The sequence below is a fragment of the Bos indicus genome, chromosome 6, assembly GCF_029378745.1.
Source record: "Bos indicus isolate NIAB-ARS_2022 breed Sahiwal x Tharparkar chromosome 6, NIAB-ARS_B.indTharparkar_mat_pri_1.0, whole genome shotgun sequence".
NCBI lineage: Eukaryota > Metazoa > Chordata > Mammalia > Artiodactyla > Bovidae > Bos > Bos indicus.
This window is the reverse complement of record NC_091765.1, coordinates 22,349,646-22,371,694: the sequence shown is the minus strand read 5'-3', so window position 1 is coordinate 22,371,694 and position 22,049 is coordinate 22,349,646.

Sequence of the window (22,049 nt, the reverse complement as noted above, 5' to 3'; positions counted from 1 at the left end):
AGGAAATTTCTAGCTACTGGAAAGAAGTTAGTGGAGAAATCTTAGAGGTCCCAGAGAGACGGGAAAGTTTGTATTCTCACCAGCCGGAGTAGAAAGATACATCAGTGAAAGTACTCAGAAGAGTAATGTATCAGTAGGGACTAAAAACTGTACTGTTCTTACCCAGTAAAGCCCGAAAGCAAGCCTCATAGGGATAAAATTTTCCAAATAACTTTTGTTAGAATAAAACTTAAGAATATTCAGTAGTTGACAAAGTAATATTCATAATATCTGGCTTGCAAAAGAAGCAGAAATATATAACACACAATCAAGAGAAAAATCAACAACAGAAATGGACCTGAGTTATCATATGATCCTGCAGTCCCTCTCTTGGGCATATATTTGGAGAAAACTCTAATTCAAAAAGATACATGTACCCCAATGTACAATAGCCAAGATCTAAATGTCCATTGACAGATGACTGGATAAAGATATATATACATATATATGTATACACACAGAGCACACGACTGAACTGGACTGCACTGACACACACACACACACACACACACACACACACACACTGGAATATGACTCAGCCAGAAAGCAGAATGAAATAATGCCATTTGCAGCAACCTGGTTGAACCTAGAGATTATCATATTAAGTGAAATTAGTCAAATAAAGAAAGACAAATATCATGTGATGTCCCTTATATGTGGAATCTAAATTCAGTTCAGTTCAGTTGCTCAGTCATGTCCAACTCTTTGCAACCCCACAGACTGCAGCACACCAGGTCTCCCTATCCATCACCAACTCCCAGAGTGTACTCAAAGTCATGTCATTGAATCGGTGATGCCATTCAACCATCTCATCTTCTGTCATCCCCTTCTCCTCCCACCTTCAATCTCTGCCAGCATTAGGGTCTTCTCAAGTGAGTCAGTTCTTCGCACCAGGTGGCCAAAGTATTAGAGTTTCAGCTTCAGCATCAGTCCTTCCAATGAATATTCAGGACTGATTTCCTTTAGGATAGACTGGTTGGATCTCCTTACAGTCCAAGGGACTCTCAAGAGTCTTCTCCAACATCACAGTTCAAAGGCATCAATTCTTTAGCGTTCAGCTTTCTTTACAGTCCAACTCTCACATCCATACATGACTACTGGAAAAACCAAGACTAGATGGACCTTTGTTGGCAAAACAATGTCTCTGCGTTTTAATATGTTATCTAGATTGGTCATAACTATTCTTACAAGGAGTAAGTGTCTTTTAATTTCATGGCTGCAGTCACCATCTGCAGTGATTTTGGAGCTGAAAAAAATAAAGTCTGCCACTGTTTCCACGGTTTTCCTATCTATTTGCCATGAAGTGATGGGACTGGAAATGAACAGAGATCATTCTGTCGTTTTTGAGATTGCATCCAAGTACTGCATTTCAGACTCTTTTGTTGACCCTGATGGCTACTCCATTTCTTCTAAGGGATTCCTGCCCACAGTAGTAGATATAATGGTCATCTGAGTTGAATTCACCCATTCCAGTCTATTTTAGTTCACTGATTCCTAGAATGTTGATGTTCACTCTTGTCATCTCCCATTTGACCACTTCCAATTTGCCTTAAATCAGGGATTTAACATTCCAGGTTCCTACACAATATTGCTCTTTATAGCATCGGACCTTGATCTATCACCAGTGAAATCCACAACTGGGTATTGTTTTTTCTTTGGCTCCATCCCTTCATTCTTTCTGGAGTTATTTCTCCACTGATCTCCAGTAGGATATTGGGCACCTACCAACCCAGGGAATTCTGAAAGAGATGGAAATACCAGACCACCTGACCTGCCTCTTGAGGTCAGGAAGCAACAGTTAGAACAGGAATGGGACAACAGACTGGTTCCAAATGGGAAGAGGAGTACATCAAGGCTGTATATTGTCACCCTGCTTCTTTAACTTATATGCAGAGTATATCATGAGAAATGCTGGGCTGGAAGAATCACAAGCTGGAATCAAGATTGCCGGGAGAAATATCAATCACCTCAGAAATGCAGATGACACCACCCTTATGGCAGAAACTGAAGAGGAACTAAAAAACCTCTTGATGAAAGTGAAAGAGGAGAGTGAAAAAGTTGGCTTAAAGCTCAACATTCAGAAAACTAAGATCATGGCATCTGGTCTCATCACTTCATGGCAAATAGATGGGGAAACAGTGGAAACAGTGTCAGATTTAATTTTTTTGGTCTCCAAAATCACTGCAGATGGTGATTGCAGCCATGAAATTCAAAGATGCTCACTCCTTGGAAGGAAGGTTATGACCAACCTAGACAGCATATTCAAAAGCAGAGATATTACTTTGCCAACAAAGGTCCATCTAGTCAAGGCTATGGTTTTTCCTGTGATCATGTATGGATGTGAGAGTTGGACTGTGAAGAAAGCTGAGCACCGAAGACTTGATGCTTTTGAACTGTGATGTTGGAGAAGACTCTTGAGAGTCCCTTGGACTGCAAGGAGATCCAACCAGTCCATTCTAAAGGAGATCAGTCCTGGGTGTTCATGGGAAGGCATGATGCTGAAGCTGAAACTCCAATACTTTGGCCACCTCATGTGAAGAGCTGACTCATTGGAAAAGACCCTGATGCTGGAGGGATTGGGGGCAGGAGGAGAAGGGGACGACAGAGTTTGAGGTGGCTGGATGGCATCACCAGCTCAATGGACATGAGTTTGAGTGACCTCTGGTAGTTGATGATGGACCGGGAGGCCTGGAGTGCTGCGGTTCATGGGGTCACAAAGAGTCGGACACGACTGAGCAACTGAACTGAACTGAACTGATGGGACTGGATGCCATGATCTTAGTTTTCTGAATGTTGAGCTTTAAGCCAACATTTTCATTCTCTTCCTCACTGTCATCAAGAGGTTCTTTAGTTCTTCTTCACTTTCTGCCATAAGGGTGGTGTCATCTGCATATCTGAGGTTATTGATATTATTGAAATGTGGAATCTAAACTATGATACAAATGAACTTATCTTTGAAAGAGAAATAGACTCACATACATAGAAAATTAAAACAAATGTATGGTTACCAAAGGGGATATTGGGAGAGTGGGGTGATAAATAAACTAGGAGCTTGGAATTAACAGATACAGATTACTGTAAATAAGAGAGCTAAGCAACAAGTATAGCTCAGGGAGCTATATTCAGTATCTTGTAATAACCCATAGTGGAAAAGAATCTGAAAAAGAATGTGTGTGTGTGTATGCGTGTGTAACTGACTCACTTTGCAGTACCCTTGTAAATAACAACATTGTAAACTAACTATGAAGTGAAGTGTTAGTCATTCAGTTGTGTCTGACTCTTTGTGACCCCATGTACTGTAGCCCACCAGGCTTCTCCATCCATGGAATTCTCCAGGCAAGAATATTGGGGTGGGTTGCCATCGCATTCTCCAGGGGATCTTCCTGACCCAGAGATCAAACCCAGGTCTCCCACATTGCAGACAAATTCTTTACTGACTGAGCCAGTAGGGAAGCCAAAACTAACTATACTTCAATTAAAACATTAAAAAAAAAAAAAGTGCCCAGAATTGACTCAGATGATAAAATTAATAGACAATAACATTAAAACCATAATAAAGCTCTATTCTTTCTATATAATCAAGAAAGTGGAAAGTAGGAGAGAAAGCATGTTAAGAAATAAACACATGTAACAGAGGACCCATTACACTTGCAGAGATTAAACAAAACACATGGTCTGAGATGTATGCATTAGATGGAATTAGCAGTAGATTGGACACTACAGAAGAAAAGATGAATGAATTGAAGACATTGCAGTAGAAATGATCCAACATTATACAGAGAGAAATAAGTCTGGAAAGAAGTGAACAAAGTATCAGTGAGCTACAGAACAACTTTAGATGGCCTAATGCTTGGGAAATTAGAATCCTGTAAAGAAAAGAGGGTAGAAGCCAGGACAGAAAAAGCATTTCTAGAAATACTTGCTGAAAGTTTTGTCAAATGATAAAAACTATGGATCCATAAATTTTTAGAAACCCCAAGCACAAGAATCATGAAGAAAATTCCTCTCAGGGCACATCAAAATCGATATGTTTAAAAGCTATGATGAAGTAAAAATCTGAAAGCAACCAGACTGGGTGAGAGAAAACACACTAGATACAGAATAATGAAGTAAAGGCTGATAGTGATTTTTCATGAGAAATAATTCAAAGTGGAAGACAGTGTAATGACATCTTTTACTGAAAGAAAAAGTCTATCGACCCAGATTTTATATACTCAGCAAAAATAGAATTTAAAAACAAATACAAATTAAAGATATCTTCAGACATGAGAACGGAGTGAATTTAACATTATCAAAATTGCATTATAAAGAAAAGTTAGTGTTGTGCTTCACAGAGAGAAGGAAAAGATATCAGGAGGAGCTCAGAATCTACACAAAAACATGATGAATATATTCAAAATGACAAATATGCAGATAAAAAAGAGGCAAAGGGAATTCTCAAATACTGCTCTTGGAAGGGCAAAATGTTTTATTAACTGGTTTGTTGTATTTTTTAGATTCTCTATATAAGTCAGTATGAAAGAGAAGTATATATATATATATATTTTATCATAGAAGACATGTATTATTGATAAGATAAGTAATGATTAGTTAAATGGAAATGTTTAGTGGAAGTATGAATATTTATTATCAAGCATTCTGTTATTATTTAAATGGGCACATTTACTATTCTTTTTCTCCACTGAAGAAAATATTGAGGATATGAGCCTCATACAAATAAATGCTTGTTAAATATGTGTTAGTCGCTCAGTCGTGTCCAACTCTTTGTGACCCCCTGGACTATAGCCTCCCAGGCTCCTCTGTCCATGGAATTTTCCAGACAAGTTGGAGTGAGTTGTCATTTCCTCCTCTAGGGTATCTTCTTGACCCAGGGATCGAACCTGGGTCTCCACATTACAGGCAGATTCTTTACTGTCTGAGTCACCAGGGAAGCGTATTAAATAAGTGGAATAAAATTTTCACCAATAAAGCATAAATTAAAAAAATTAAAAATCAACTTTAGCTTGTCATAACTAGCCAAACCATAGAAAATTCTGGCTTTGTTTTGAGTCTATATTTTCCACTCTGAATGAATTAGAAGATTCCAACAATGTTCAGATAGTTTAGGAATCTAAACTATGTTGTGATAACTTATAAACTCTATTATTACCTGAATCAGCCAAAACATTAGAATTAAAACCATTTCCAGCTCTTTTATTAATGTGACATTATTTCCAACTCAAACTGCACTGTGTTTTTTGTGATTCTTAGGATAGAACTGGACAAGGAACAACAGACTGGTTCCAAATAGGAAAAGGAGAACATCAAGGCTGTATATTGTCACTCTGCTTATTTAACTTATATGCAGAGTACATCATGAGAAACACTGGGCTGGAAGAAGCACAAGCTGGAATCAAGATTGCCGGGAGAAATATCAGTCACCTCAGAAATGCAGACGACACCACCCTTATGGCAGAAAGTGAAAAGGAACTAAAAAGCCTCTTGATGAAAGTGAAAGAGGAGAGTGAAAAAGTTGGCTTAAAGCTCAACATTCAGAAAACTAAGATCATGGCATCTGGTCCCATCACTTCATGGGAAATAGATGGGGAAACAGTGGAAACAGTGTCAGACTTTATTTTTTTGGTGTCCAAAATCACTGCAGATGGTGATTGCAGCCATGAAATTGAAAGACGCTTACTCCTTGGAAGGAAAGTTATGGCCAACCTAGATAGCATATTAAAAATCAGAGACCTTACTTTGCCAACAAAGGTCCATCTAGTCAAGGCTATGGTTTTTCCTGCGGTCATGTATGGATGTGAGAGTTGGACTGTGAAGAAAGCTGAGCACCGAAGACTTGATGCTTTTGAACTGTGATGTTGGAGAAGACTCTTGAGAGTCCCTTGGACTGCAAGGAGATCCAACCAGTCCATTTTAAAGGAGATCAGTCCTGGGTGTTTATTGGAAGGACTGATGCTAAAAGCTGAAACTCCAGTACTTTGGCCATCTGCTGCGAAGAGCTGACTCATTGGAAAAGACCCTGATGCTGGGAGGGAGTGGCGGCAGGAGGAGAAGGGGACGACAGAGAATGAGGTGGCTAGATGGCATCACCGACTCAATGGAGGTGAGTCTGGGTGAACTCCAGGAGTTGGTGATGGACAGGGAGGCCTGGCGTGCTGTGATTCATGGGGTTGCAAAGAGTCGGACACGACTGAGTGACTGAACTGAACTGAACTGAAATGCTCTAGAACACTGTCCCCAGTTAGTTGTTTACCAGCCAGCAGTAGTTGAAAAGATCTTCAAGTTTGTTGCCTCTGCCATGGTTTGTTTTCTTTTCACTAACATTTGATTTATCTAGGTTCATTAGATTTAGGCAATGATATTCTTTCACAGCTGTTGGACATTTAAGATTTAAAGCCGTGAAAGGGAAAATTGATATGCTAAAACAAATCAATTTGTAGCTTTCCTTTATACTAATAACCAGAATCAATTTTAGATGTATTGAAGACTTTCATATAAAAATTATAAAAAAATGCTAGAGAGGGACTCCCTGGACAGTCCAGTGGCTGACTGTACACTTGAATGGCAGGGCACACAGGTTCCACCCCTAGTTGGGGATATAAGGTGACTGCCACAACCTCAAGTGCTACATCTTCATTCAAGACGTAGCAGGAGGAACATTACTGGCAGGAGGAAAAGGCTCAGTAGGGAAAGTACCTTCATCAGGGAGAAAAAGTAATTCCACAAATCTCTCCTACTCTCTTGGTCAGAACTAGATATTTGGCTTATTTGCTGTAAAGAAAGCTGAGAAGATGATTTTCTGGCAGAGGGTCATGGAGTTGACATGGATATTTTCACCCACTATGATTTTTCTTGGTCTAGGAAAGTTGTTTCCTAGAACAGAATTATAATTCTTCTTCCTTTTTTCCTTTTTTTTTTTTTAAGAAACAAGAGGAGAAAGGCTACTGAATTGGTCACTAGCAGTAGCTTCTATACGCATTGTATTAATATCAATGTGTGTGTATAGAACTTAGTTTGCTTGTTACTAATACAGACCCCAGATAACTCTGATTTAAAGAAGAGAGAAATTTACTTTTCTTCCTAGGAGTTCAGAGCAGGTAGTACAAGGGGTGAGATTCCTTTCAGATTCTACTTTGTCATCCCTAGACAAAATGGGCCTCATTCCCATGGGCTAAACATTTATTATATACATTTCAAACAATTGGATGAAAAAAGGATAAAACCAAAGGAGCCAAAAGGGCATGTACTGGCCAGTATTACGGTAATGTTCCTTGAAGTTGCTCTGAAATTTTTGGCTTGTATTGCACTATCTTATTCTTAGTCATTGGACTCAGCTATTAGGGAGGCTGAGAAACGCACCTCTTATGATGGGTGGCTGTGTGTATAGGTAAAAGTTGTGTGTGCATGCTCAGTCGCTTCTGACTCTGTGCAACCCCATGGACTGTAGTCTGCCAGGCTTCTCTGTCTATGGAATTTTCCAGGCTAGAATACTGGAATGGGTTGCCATTTCCTACTCTGGGGGATCTTCCTGACCCAGGGATCAAATCTGCATCTCCTGCGTCTCCTGCATTTGCAGATGAGTTCCTTATCATTGAGCCACCTGAAAAAGTTAGTGCCTATTGAAAGAGAAGCCCCAAAGAAAGAGTGGAATTGATATAGGAGATTACTGGTAACCTCTGCCATGTATAAGCATAAAGGAATATTCAATAGTATCATTGCTGTAAAAGTGGCACCATTCTGAGCATATTTATTAGTATCTTCTGTTTATTTAGAGAAATTATTTTAAGGTAAGGCATGTGAAAGCTGTGAAAATTCATATCTTTTATTGGTTTGATTTATGCCTAATTTTTTTTTTCAACTTGGTATTCTGTTCAGGACTAAAAATATTTCTGAAAGATACTGAGTTTTCTTAGTGCAGACATTTAAAGAAAACTTTTGGAGCTTATATTTTGGACATGGGTTGAAGTCTTAATCATTTCCAAAAGGATATGGAGATAAGGGCTGAAAGATTTTTCAAAGGTCTTAACACTATTTAGGTCTTCTAAATCTGTGAAAGCTATGTGTGAAATCCTGCCACCACAGTGTAAACTATTAGACAGCAGAAGTCTTTCTTTTTCGAAACTTTCTTTATTTATTCTTTCTGAATGATTACTACAGTCCAGATATTAAGATTTTATTCAACAGATTTGTGTGTGAAGAGAAAAGCCATGGTAATCTCTTTTATGTGTATTTTTTAAAAATTGCTACTACATAGATTAAATTTTATATCCAAGCTTAGAGCTAAAAAGCAACCTAGTAATATAATTGTTCTTTGTCTAGTCTGGTCACAACCTGCTACAGAAAGCTCATTCAAATATGCATACTTGAACATTTCTGTCAGAAAGTGAAATCTTGTTCACATCAATAATACCATGTCAGTGAATCTTTTTTAATCCTGGCTTTGTGAAATTAAGTTTTAAAACCTAATAAGTATTCTCTAGTTTGAAGAATTCCTTTAGTAAAAAGAAATAACTGTTTTATTACTCAAAGACCATGTGGTTATGTACAGTCTGTTTTTGATCTCTCTGTTATTGCTTCATTGGTGAAATGCTTGCTTTCAAAGATAAATGAGTTCACTTTTATGACTTTTTTCTACCAGGCATTCCTTTGAATGATGCTGGTGACCAGCTGTCTGAGAATCTGTTACTGAGGGTTTTCTGCATGACATGTGATGTCTTCTTCCTAATACTGTGTAAATCTACAATATTCTTTATGGTGTCCCTTAATCACATCATTATTCCATGTTGCTAAGCAGTCAGAACCTGCTGGCTGCTTAAAGGAGAATTTGCTTTACTTATTTTGCACTACAGTTGACTAGGCCTAGATTTTTGTAATATCACAGACGGTGTGGCATAAGTAGGGCTTCCCTGGTGGCTCAGCTGCAAAAAGAATCCGCCTGCAATGTGGAGACCTGGGTTCGATCCCTGGGTGTCATAAAGTAAGAAGGTCACATGGATTGTGGTAAAATTTGACTCAGCTTTCAAATGGGATTTTTGAAGCCCTATCTCAGTGGTATTGTTTGATGTGAGTTTAATCAATATTTTTTTCCTGAAAGTCCATTACTGTTTCAAAATGTTGATCATTTACATTCTACTGTATGCAGTGCATTGTTATGGGCACTTTGAGAGATACCACACAGCAACAAGATAGGATTTTGTTTCCATTCATTCATCTTAACTCATGAAAGTATCATGTGGGATATGGTAGACATTTCCCCTTTTTGTCCCAGTACCACCTTCAGCAGGCTTCAGGTGAAGCCTCTTTCACCTCCTGAGATATATGTGCCTCCCACTGGAGGACCTGCCTTCCCAGCCCCCATGACATCTGACAAGCAGACACACATCCCCAGATATTAGAGGGATCACTCAGAATACACTCTGCTGAGGTGAGGCAGTAGCTGCCACTGCATCCTCTCTCCAGAAGCAACTGCCAGTAGTGATGAAGGGAGAGTGGACATGCCTAATGGCTAGCACTACGGGTTAGTGGGACAAGCAAGATGTCTGCATCCCTGGATGGTAGCTGTGATGTCTTCATGAAATCAATATTAAGATATGAATTTGGGCATTTCCTTGGTTGGGAAGTCTCTCTGAGTAGTTTCTGGGCTCTTTCAGGTTCTGTGAGTTACTAAAAACATTTAATATAGTGAGAATCACTTTCTATTGCTTGTAACTAAGGACATTGATTGATATAAAAGGCTGGAAACTATCGTGCCTGTAGTGAATAACAAAATAGTAAAACCCAACATTTTAGGTTGACATCAATTGGAGAAGGAAATGGCAACCCACTCCAGTGTTCTTGCCTGGAGAATCCCAGGGACGGGGGAGCCTTGTGGGCTGCCGTCTATGGGGTCGCACAGAGTCGGACACTACTGAAGCGATTTAGCGGCAGCAGCAGCAGCAGCATTAATTTAAAATAAAGGAGATATACAGAGCTGAAAAAAAAAAAAAAGGATTAGATTCACAGAAGAGAGAGATGTGAGCTGCAAGTTCCTACTCTAGGGAATCTTTCCAACCCAGGGATTGAACCCACATCTCTTGCATATCCTGCATTGGCAGGTGGATGCCAAGTCACTTCAGTCGTGTCCGACTCTGTGAGACCCCATAGATGGCAGCCCACTAGGCTCCTCTGTCCCTGGGATTCTCCAGGCAAGAACACTGGAGTGGGTTGCCATTTCCTTCTCCAATGTGTGAAAGTGAAAAATGAAAGTAAAGTCACTCAGTCGTGTCCGACTCATTGCAGGTGGATACTGTCTAATAAAAAGAAATGAATCATCATTACAAGAGCTCTGGTAACAGCTCTATTGGGGGAATAAGAGAATACAACATGAACTTTCATCAAGAACAGTCAGGTGACATTGATGAAATAAATGAAAGGTGACACAAACAGATGGCAAGATATGACATGTTCCTGGACTGGGCAAATCAATATTGTGAAAATAACTATAATACCCAAAGCAATCTACAGCTTCAGTGCAATCCCTATCAAACTACCAATGGTATTTTTCACAGAACTAGAATAAGAAATTTCACAATTTGGGAAAATAAATATTGTGAAAATGACTATAATACCCAAAGCAATCTATAGATTCAGTGCAATCCCTATCAAACTATCAATGGTATTTTTCACAGAACTAGAAAAAGAAATTCCACAATTTCAAAAACATGAAAGAGTCCAAATAGCCAAAGCAATCTTGAGAAAGAAAAATGGAAGTGGAGGAATCAACCTTCCTGATGTTAAACTATACTATACAGCTACAGTCATCACAACAGTGTGATACTTGCACAAAAACAGAAATATTTTCCAATGGAACAAGATAGAAAACCCAGAGATAAACTCACACACCTATGGGCACCTTATCTTTGACAAAGAAGGCAAGAATATACAATGGAGGAAAGACAGTTTCTTCAATAAGTGGTGCTGGGAAAATGAGACAGCTACATGTAAAAGAATGAAGTTAGAACACTCTCTAACACCACAATAAACTAAAAATGGATTAAGACTTAAATGTAAGGCCAGAAAGTATAAAACTCTTAGAGGAAAATGTAGGCAGTACACTCTTTGACATAAATGACAGCAAGATCCTCTTTGACCCACCTCCTAGAGCAATGTAAATAAACATAAAAATAAACAAATGGAGCCTAGTTTAACTTAAAAGCTTTTACACAGCAAAGGAAACAATGGAAGGTGAAAGGTGTTCGTTGCTCAGTTGTGTCCAACTCTTTGCAATGTCCGACTTACAGTGTCTGACTAGCCCGCCAGGGTCCTCTGTCCATGGGATTCTCCAGGCAAGAATACTGAGAGGGTTGCCATTCCCTTCTGCAGGGGATCGTCCCAACCCAGGGATTGAATTGGGGTCTCCTACATTGCAGGTGGATTCTTTACCATTAGAGCTACCAGGAAAGCCCCAGAGGAAACAGTAAACAAGATTAAAAGACAACCCTCAGAATGGGAGAAAATAATTGCAAATGAAACAACTGACAAAGGATTAATCTCCAAAATATATAAGCAACCCATATAGTTCTATATCAGAAAAACAAACAGCCCAATCCAAAAAATGGGCATAAGACCTAAACAGATGTTTCTCCAAAGAAAACACACAGATGGCCAATAAACACGTGAAAAGATGTGCAACATCCATAATTATTAGAGATAATTATTAGAAATTATTAGAAATAATTATTATTAGAAATTATTTGATTTGATGCAAATCAAAACTACAATGGTCAGAATAGCCATCATCAAAAAATATATATATGTACAGCAATAAATGTTGGAGAGGATGTAGAGAAAAAGGAACCTTCTTGCACTGCTGGTAGAATATAAATTGATACAGGCACTCTGCAGAACAGTACGGAGAGTTCTTAAAAAACTAGGGATAAAACTACCATATGATCCAGCAACCCTGAGAAAACCATAATTGAAAAAGACACATGCACCCCAATGTTCATAGTAGCACTATGTACAATAGCTAGGACATGGAAGCAACCTAGATATCCATTGACAGATGAATGGATAAAGAAGTTGTGGTACATATATATAGTGAAATATTACTCAGCTATAAAGACGGAACAAATTTGAGTCAGTTCTAGTAAGGTGAATGAACCTACAGCCTGTTATACAGAATGAGGTATGTCAGAAAGAGAAAAACAAATATTGTATATTAACATATATAAATGGAATCTAGAAAAATGGTATTGATGGTTCTATTTGCAGGGAAGGAATGGAGACTCAAGATACAGAGAACGGATTTGTGGACACAGCTGGAGATGGAGAAAGTGGAACAAGTGGAGGAGGTAGCATAGACATATAGCATAGGCATGGACTTACCTGGTGGGTTAGGTAGTAAAGAATCTGCCTGCAATACAGAAGAGCTGGGTTTGATCCCTGTGTTGGGAATTATTATGTATAAAATAGGTAGCTGGTGAGAAGTTGCTATATAACACAGGGAGCCCAGCCAGGTGCTCTGTGATGACCTGGAGGAGTGGGATGGGGGGAGGAGAAGGAGGCTCAAGAGGGAGGTAATATATGTATAATTATGGCTGATTTGTATTGTTGTATGGCAGAAACCATCACAATATTGTAAAGCAATTTTCCTCAGATTAAAACATAAAAAGAACAGTCAGGTGGGGCTTCCTAAAGGAATGTCTTTGAGAAACAACCAGAACAATGTGTAAATTAAAATAAATTGATGGAGGAGGGCTATTGGGTAGTAAGTGTCCAGTTAAAGATATCAGCATTTGTAAAAAGATTTACAGTGAAACACAGTGTATTTAGAACATTTGAAAAATTGAAAATCTTTCTGGGTGCTTGAAATATAAAATATGGAAATGAAAGTGGCTGAGATAATCTGGAGAAGCATCAAATACCTTTCTTCTGTATTTAACTGTGATGGTTAGAGAGAGTTTACTGAGGTTAGTGCTTATGAAAAATAAGATCAAGCCTGAGAATCATGGGCAGTGTTACGGTGCTAGTATTATTCTTCACAAATAAAGATGATTATCCTACTGGTTCTTCAATATACCGATTAAGTTCTGATACTATATATAAACTTGAAAGATAGCTTTATATGGGTTTATGCCTGGGTAAAATTGAGGTGATTATTTGAAGACAATGAACAACTCTGAGTCAGGCTATTATAGTGTTGCACAATCAAGAGATTCTTAATACTTGCCTTAAAAATAGGTGGAGAACTGATTGGCAAAGTTTGGGAAGGTAGATTTTCTTATCATAAAATAGTTGGATATCTGCAATTTGTGTGATGATATACTGGACCTGAACCCAGTACACTGTTCCCAGGGCTAGGAGTAGTGTTCAAGTGGATGAAGAGAGACAAACATATTAATATTTAAGATGTATTTAGAAGGATTTGGTCATTTATTAAAAAGATAAGTGAGGAAAGGGATGCAATCAAGATGTGGTTCCTTCATGTGAAAGGCACAGACATCTGGTTCCTAAATGATCTTTCTGTGCACCTGTGATGGATTACCCAGTTGGTATTAAATAAATCTCATAATGTTTATGTTCAAACATATTTCTATTTCATTTAAAAAGTTCAACTATCTTTAAAAATATAATAGTAATATATCTGATATATCTGAATCTGTTCTTTGTTGTCTAGAAAAACTTTAGAAAAAGATCCAGGAAGTTTATTTTACTCTAGTGACTGTAGCAAAATCTGACATTTGCTTTAGATAATACTAGATCTGAATAACATTTAGGCATGTATTTGAAGAGTTGTATGTGATTTACTCATGGCATATAACTATGAAAAATGATAATTTACACTGATATAGTACTTTGTTGGAGAAGGAAATGGCAACCCACTCCAGTATTCTTACCTGGAAAATCCCAGAGGAGCCTGAAGGGCTAAGTCCATGGGATTGTAGAGTCGGACACGATTGAGTGACTGATTATAGTACTTTGTATTTCTTTTCAAAGATCTTCTTTGTTCATTGTTTAACTCTATACTCATCAGAACTCTGAGTTCTGTGCAAAATTATCCTCATTGAGCAGATGAGAACAGACTTGCTTGTAAAGATTTGATAACTAAGTTCATCCAGGCAACAAACAGCAGACTTGGACAGAATCTTGTTTTTTCTGGCCCTCATTCAGAGACAAAGAGAAGAGTTAAGCATTATTTTTATATGGTGATAGCTTTCAGAATGTCTCGAATACATACTGCGTAAGTGAAGATTCTAGGATTTAGAAAAGACAGAAGACATGTGAACTGCTACCTAGGTATCAAATAACTTTAATTATAATTTGGAAGGTCATGGTAATTATCTGTACAAACTATATCTATTCAAGCAAAGTGATGTAGAGGGTTGTGTTTGATTAGTTGTTTCTCAGATGTGATTAAGTAAGGGACCACGTAGCACTAGTGGTAAAAAAAAACTTGCCTGCCAATGTAGGAGACATAAAAGACAAGGGTTCGATCCTGGGTCAGAAAGATCCTGCTGGAAGAGGGCATGGTAACCAACTCCAGTATTCTTGCCTAAAGAATCCCCATGGACAAAGGAGCTTGGCGGGCTACAGTCCATAGGGTCACAAAGAGTTGGACACGACTGAAGTGACTTAACGTGCCGAAGAGACCATTAATGTCGTCCAGCAATATTCCTTATCTTATTCCTTAGGGTTAGTTTTTATTATTTTTTTTTTTTTGAACCCACAATGCTCCTTTAGGTTAGAATTATCCTCTGTGCTTGAAGGTGAAGACATTATTTTCTACTGCTTTGTATTTACCTGAAGAACTTGTGAGCTCAAAATGTAAATGCATAAAAATGCCTTTCCAACTGCAGCTTAGTCTTAAAAGGTAACTTGCTGAGAAAATGCTTATAGCAATGGAATGGATGGAGGTTCATGACATTGTACAGCAGACAGGGATCAAGACCATCCCCCAAGAAAAAGAAATGCAAAAAAGCAAAATGGCTGTCTGAGGAGGCCTTACAAATAGCTGTGAAAAGATGAGAAGTGAAAAGCAAAGGAGAAAAGGAAAGATATACCCATTTGAATGCAGAGTTCCAAAGAACAGCAAGGAGAGATAAGAAAGCCTTCCTCAGTGATCAATGCAAAGAAATAGATGAAAGCAACAGAATGGGAAAGACTAGAGATCTCTTCAAGAAAATTAGAGATACCAAGGGAACATTTCATGCAAAGGTGGGCTCAGTAAAGGACAGAAATGGTATGGAACTGACAGAAGCAGAAGATATTAAGAAGACGTGGCAAGAATAAACAGAAAAACTGTACAAAAAAGAGCTTCACAACCCAGATAATCATGATGGTGTGATCACTCACCTAGAGCCGGACATCCTGGAATGTGAAGTCAAGTGGGCCTTAGGAAGCATCACTATGGACAAAGCTAGTGGAGGTGATGGAATTCCAGTTGAGCTATCTCAAATCCTGAAAGATGATGCTGTGAAAGTGCTGCACTCAATACGCCAGCAAATTTGGAAAACTCAGCAGTGGCCACAGGACTGGAAAAAGTCAGTTTTCAACACAATCCATAAGAAAGGCAATGCCAAAGAATGCTCAAACTACCGCACAATTGCACTCATCTCACACGCTAGTAAAGTAATGCTCAAAATTCTCCAAGCCAGGCTTCAGCAACACGTGAACTTCCAGTTGTTCAAGCTGGTTTTAGAAAAGGCGGAGGAACCAGAGATCAAATTGCCAACATCCACTGGATCATGGGAAAATCAAGAGAGTTCCAGAAAAACATCTATTTCTGCTTTATTGACTATGCCAAAGCCTTTGACTGTGTGGATCACAATAAACTGTGCAAAATTCTGAAAGAGATGGGAATACCAGACCACCTGACCTCCCTCTTGAGAAACCTGTATGCAGGTCAGGAAGCAACAGTTAGAACTGGACATGGAACAACAGATTGCTTCCAAATAGGAAAAGGAGTATGTCAAAGCTGTATATTGTCACCCTGCTTATTTAACTTATATGCAGAGTACTTCATGAGAAACAATGGGCTGGAGGAAGCACAAGCTGGGATCAAGATTGCCGGGAGAAATATCAGTAACCTCAGATATGCAGATTACACCACCATTATGGCAGGAAGTGAAGAGGAACTAAAGAGCCTCTTGAAGAAAGTGAAATAGGAGAGTGAAAAAGTTGGCTTAAAGCTCAACATTCAGAAAATAAAGATCATGGCATCTGGTCCCATCACTTCATGGCAAATAGATGGGGAAACAGTGGCTGGCTTTATTTTTTGGGGCTCCAAAATCACTGCAGATGGTGACTGCAGCCATGAAATTAAAAGACACTTACTCCTTGGAAGAAAAGTTGTGACCAACCTGGACAGCATATTCAAAAGCAGAGACATTACTTTGCCAACAAAGGTCTGTCTAGTCCAGGCTATGGATTTTCCACTAGTCATGTATGGATGTGAGAGTTGGACTATAAAGAAAGCTGAGTGCTGAAGAACTAATGCTTTTGAACTGTGGTGTTGGAGAAGACTCCTGAGAGTCCCTTGGACTGCAGAGATCCAACCAGTCCATCCTAAAGGAGATCAGTCCTGGGTTTTCTTTGGAAGGACTGATGTTGAAGCTGAAACTCTAATACTTTGGCCACCTGATGCGAAGAGCTGACTCATTTGAAAAGACCCTGATGCTGGGAAAGATTGAGGGCGTGAGAAGAAGATGACGACAGAGGATGAGATGGTTGGATGGCATCACCGACTCAGCAGACACGAGTTTGAGTAAACTCTGGGAGTTGGTGATGGACAGGGAGACCTAGTGTGCTGCATTTGATGTTGTTGCAAAGAGTTGGATATGACTGAGCGACCGAGCTGAACTGAACTGACATTATTCAGCTCCGTGAGGTGCTCACTGGAAAGGTACAATGTCGTTGCTTGAAGTACTGTGTTTATTTATAGATGGACTATTACAAGTAGCTATGAGGGCAAAAATTTTTTGAAAATATCTACTTATGTAGGTCTCTTTGTTGGCGTACTTGTGTATGTACAAACAAGTTTGCTTCACATAATGGTCAGAAGACTGGTGATAAAATTGTGACAGATGAGATATACAATTACAAATGACCACAGTTGGCTTTTGTCAGGTTTAACCACTGTGAAAAATAAATTAGCAATGCTTCGAATATCTTATGAAATGTAATTTCTTGTACAAAAGCCAATTAGTTTTTGTCTAAAGAACAGAATTAAATGATAGCTAATCTAATACAGAATTTACGTACACATACACCATGTGCATATGTTTATTATATAGTGTCTAAATGACCTTTAAGGAACCAAAGCCTGTTCAGCATATGTCATCAAGATGAGAACCCTAATTTGACAAGTTGTCTATTTGTAAAATTGAAAAATGGGGATAGAAGGATGTGATGGTGGAAAGAAAATGAAGTGCCAGACTTGAGTATGTAAGAACATCTTGCTTTATTATTTAATTAGATTAGAGATGTTGAAGACTTTGAAAGAGAATTTGTTTAGGAAAAGCAAGTCTTGTTTTCCTTAGTAGGAAATTTTAGAGACAGCATGTGTTATGATTGTGTTAATAGAAGTGTCATATTAAGTACTGTAGGCTTTCTTGCATCACTGAGATTCAAGGAAAAATTCCATAACTAGTGAGTCAGAAAGCTTGGCTTTTACTGAAAAATGATCAAATAAGAGGGAGAAGACTGCCAGCTAATTAACTGGCTGGACTTAAATGGACATTATCTTGAAAGGCCATGATAGGAAACTTGAACTGCCTGGTCAGGCCTTAGAACTGTTTTGATCCAAAACTAATTTCCTAGAGTGAATACTAAGAAATTGCTTTCTTGTAACAATTTCAAAAGGAATGAAGTAGAGGAAAAAAGTTGGTTCATCAAATGAAGGCCAAATCAGTTCAGTTCAGTCACTCAGTTGTGTCTGGCTCTTTGCAATGGGACTGCAAAGAGTCGCATGGACTCGCATGGACTGCAGCATGCCAGGCTTCCCTGTTCATCACCAACTCCCAGAGCTTACTCAAACTCATGTCCATCGAATCAGTGATGCATTCCAATCATCTCATCCTTTGTCATCCCCTTCTCCTCCTGCCTTCAGTCTTTCCCAGCATCAGGGTCTTTTCAAATGAGTGTACACCCGTGGCAGATTCATGTTGATGTATGGCAAAACCAATACAATATTGTAAAGTATTTAGCCTCCAATTAAAATAAATTTATATTAAAACAAAACAAATGAGTCAGTTCTTCACATCAGGTGGCCAAAGTATTGGAGTTTCAGCTTCAGCATTAGTCCTTCTAATGAATATTCAGGACTATTTCCTTTAGGATTGACTGGTTGGATCTCCTTGCAGTCCAAGGGACTCATAAGAGTTCAAAAGCATCAGTTCTTTGGCGCTCAGCTTTCTTTATAGTCCAACTCTCACATCCATACATGTCTACTGGAAAAACCATAGCTTTGACTAGATAGACTTTTGTTGGCAGAGTAATGTCTCTGCTTTTTAATATGCTGTATAGGTCGATCATGGCTTTTCTTCCAAGGAGCAAACGTCTTTTAATTTCATGGCTGCAGTCACCATCTGCAGTGATTTTGGAGCCCCCAAAATAAGTTTCTCACTGTTTGATTAAAAAAAAAGTCACATGCACAGAGGACATTAATCCCTCCATAGAAGTTAAGAGATGTTATAGAAAGAGAATAAGAAAGAAAAACATGTGATCTTCATTTTTGCTCTTCAGTATTTACTTTTAAATTACCCTAGAAAATTATCTTTATTCATCTTCAAATGGATTAGTGGTATAAAATAGCTATTTTAAAAACACCATAGAATAGCCACCAATAAAGACATAGTTTGGAGACTTTTATTTCTTCATGAGGCATTTTCTTCCCAATAAAAAATGTTGCTTCTTCTTTGGTCCATTAAGGAAGCTCTGATATGATTGTACCATCCAATATGAGATTTTAAAAATGCCTTTTAACTGCACATCTATTGAGCAACATGAGATAACTCAAGGGAGTTACAGTGCCAAGACTCATCTGCAGTGATTACTATTTAGAGCCTTTGTCGAGAAGATGAAGCCATCATTCTTTTTTTGAGAGAAAGTTGACTGTTTAAATGCCCTCTGAATATTCTGTAGAGCCTATTTCTGTCCTATTTCCTTACTCTGTCCCTTGCGGTGGTAACAACTGTATTGAAATTCAGTGATAAGGATTTCGATCGCTGTATCCAGATTCTTGAACAATCTCTTAATTGCCTGCTTTGCTTGAATACTTTGCCAAGATACAGGAGGACAGTGTCAGGCTGGGAGAGCACATTTTCCCATGGGTTTGGCTTTAGCTTGTGCAGGCTTATGAGATTTTAGCCTGTTTCTTTCATGACTGATTTCCTGGGAGGTCGCCATGCAATGTGGTCATGAAAGTATTGAGAAGTACTAAAGACATTTCCTCATAAGAATGACTTTTTTTCTGAAAATAGATACTAGTCTGTGTGAGATATAATTTGAACATCTTATTTTAAGTAAAAGATTGTATAAACCCACCTCCTTTTAGTAAGTAGTACCTTTCTACTAAATCTGAGATTAAAATTTACAGCTCAGACTAGTATAAATATGGAAGATAAATATGAAAGATATTAAGTATATAAGATGTTTTTATTATTCTTCCCTTGAATGACATTTCTTATCTTTAAAAGACTTTTAAAATTATGTAGTTTAAAATGTTAATGAAGTAATATATGAAGACATTTAAAATCATCTTTCTAATGTGTGAGTTTGAATGTTGAGAAGGAAACAAGATGATGTCCATGTGTTAAGGAGCTCTAGCCGCTAAGTATTTACTGTTAGCAAAACTGGGATATGTGGAAATTGTTACCATGGGTGTTAGAGACTCAGTTAAAAACCTACTACAAGAACCCTGATTCTGGTGGCAGGCTGCAAGGAAGCAGAGAGCTTCAAGGACTTGGCTTTCATCTGGCCAGGATTCCATGCTGATGGAGATGGCTCCTTCTTCAGCTAGATTTTAAAATCTCTTAGCCTGAGGAAAACAGTGTCTACTTCCATTCAGATCAGGTACTCTGGTCAGCATCTAACAAAAAATCCTCATCAGATGAGGCTCTGACAAAAGGCTCTATTAGCATAACTCATCTGGCTCTGGCTGATCCTTCAAATTTGCTTTAAACACATTTCACTGAATCTAAGATGCCAGTGGTTCTAAGATTATGCATTATTTAATGTATATGATAGAAGAAAATGACAATACTAAGACCTAAGTGTTCTAAGACCTTAACCTTAAGCTGCATCTCTTTTTCAGAGATGTGCATCTGAAAATAGAAAAATCACAGTATTGCTGCTTTGCTTCTCTGAATCTGACTCCAAGCCTTTCCTGGGGAGGCTGAAGCCTCCGTGAGATAAGAATTTGTTATGAATGTAGCCATTCTGGAAAGGTAGAATTTTGAGAATGTTTAACAGGAAAAAAATGGTGGCAGGAAGTATAAGGGGTTCTGAGTAGCACATGTGTGTGTGGATTTAAGGGAGAAATATTTTATTGCTTGAATTTTACAAGCTGAATGAATTTTTCTAGGGCTTTACACTAGATGTTTAGATATCTTTCCCTCCATCTAAGCCTATAAGAGTTAGGTAACATAGGATGTTGTAAAGTAGTGGGGACCTCAGCTTTCCGTGTAGGGACAGATCATGGCAATTTTTCCCCTCAGATACTTTGTCTGACAATAAAAGTTGTTGTTTTTTGGTAAGATATAATTGATCTTACCAGTTCTTTCCTTAGCCCCTCTCTAAGAGTTCTTCATGGCTGAGAGCATCTAGTTTCCTAGGTTTCTGACTTGGCATTTAGGCTGGGTTGCAGTCTTCCTTAATGATGTCTTTTGCTTCTGAACAGTTGCTAGAAAACAGCTTCCTCCCGCCTGACCAATATCATTCATTCATTTAACAATTATGTTTTGAGTGCCTTCTATGATCTAGGCACTACTATATCATGGAACATAACACATAGAATATTACTACTGTAAATAACAGGAATTGATTGTATTTGAGCAAGGTTGTGAACAAAGTGTCAGAGTGAGCCATGTGGGTATCTGATGGAAGAATGTGCCTAGGAAGAAATGGCAAAGACATAAGCCTTGCAGCAGGAACATGTGTGGCGTGTTTGAGGAACAAATCAATGAGGAATAGCTGGTGTGGCCAGGGTAGAGTGAACAGGAAGAGTGTGGCAGGAGATTAGAGCAGATAAGTGGATAAGAGGCTGCTGCTGCTGCTGCTGCTAAGTCACTTCAGTCGTGTCCGACTCTATGCGACCCCATAGACGGCAGCCCACCAGGCTTCCCCATCCCTGGGATTCTCCAGGCAAGAACACTGGAGTGGGTTGCTATTTCCTTCTCCAATGCATGAAAGTGAAAAGTGAAAGTGAAGTTGCTCAGTCGTGTCCGACCCTCAGCGACCCCATGGACTGCAGCCTTCCAGGCTCCTCCGTCCATGGGATTTTCCAGGCAAAAGTACTAGAGTGGGGTGCCATTGCTTTCTCTGGGATAAGAGGCTAGGCCAGTATAAAAGACCTTGGTTTTTACTTAAGAGTAAGATGTGAGATGTGAGATGGAAAGGCACTGAAGGAATTGTACAGAAGAGTAACCTACTCTGACCTTGTTTTAAAGGGATCTCTAATTCTCTGTGTAGAGAAACACCTATAGCGTGGAAGGATGGAGGCAATGAGATCAGTTAGACGGCCACCATGGCTTGTGCTGGGGTTCTGATGGTAGAGGTGGTAAGAGGGAGCCAGGTCCAGGACATGTTTTGCGGGGAAAGCTGCTTAGATTGACTAAGGGAGGAGAAGGGTCCCTTATGGGTGACGTAAAGAATTTTGTCCCAAGTAGTCTGAACAGTTAAGTTGCTATTGACTGAGATGGGGAAGCAATGTGGGGAGAGCAATTTGAGAGGGGAATTAGAAGTTCAGTTTTGGCCATGTTAAATTTGAAGTGCCTATTAAGTCTTCAAGTGAAGTTTTCTGCTGCTTAATGTTG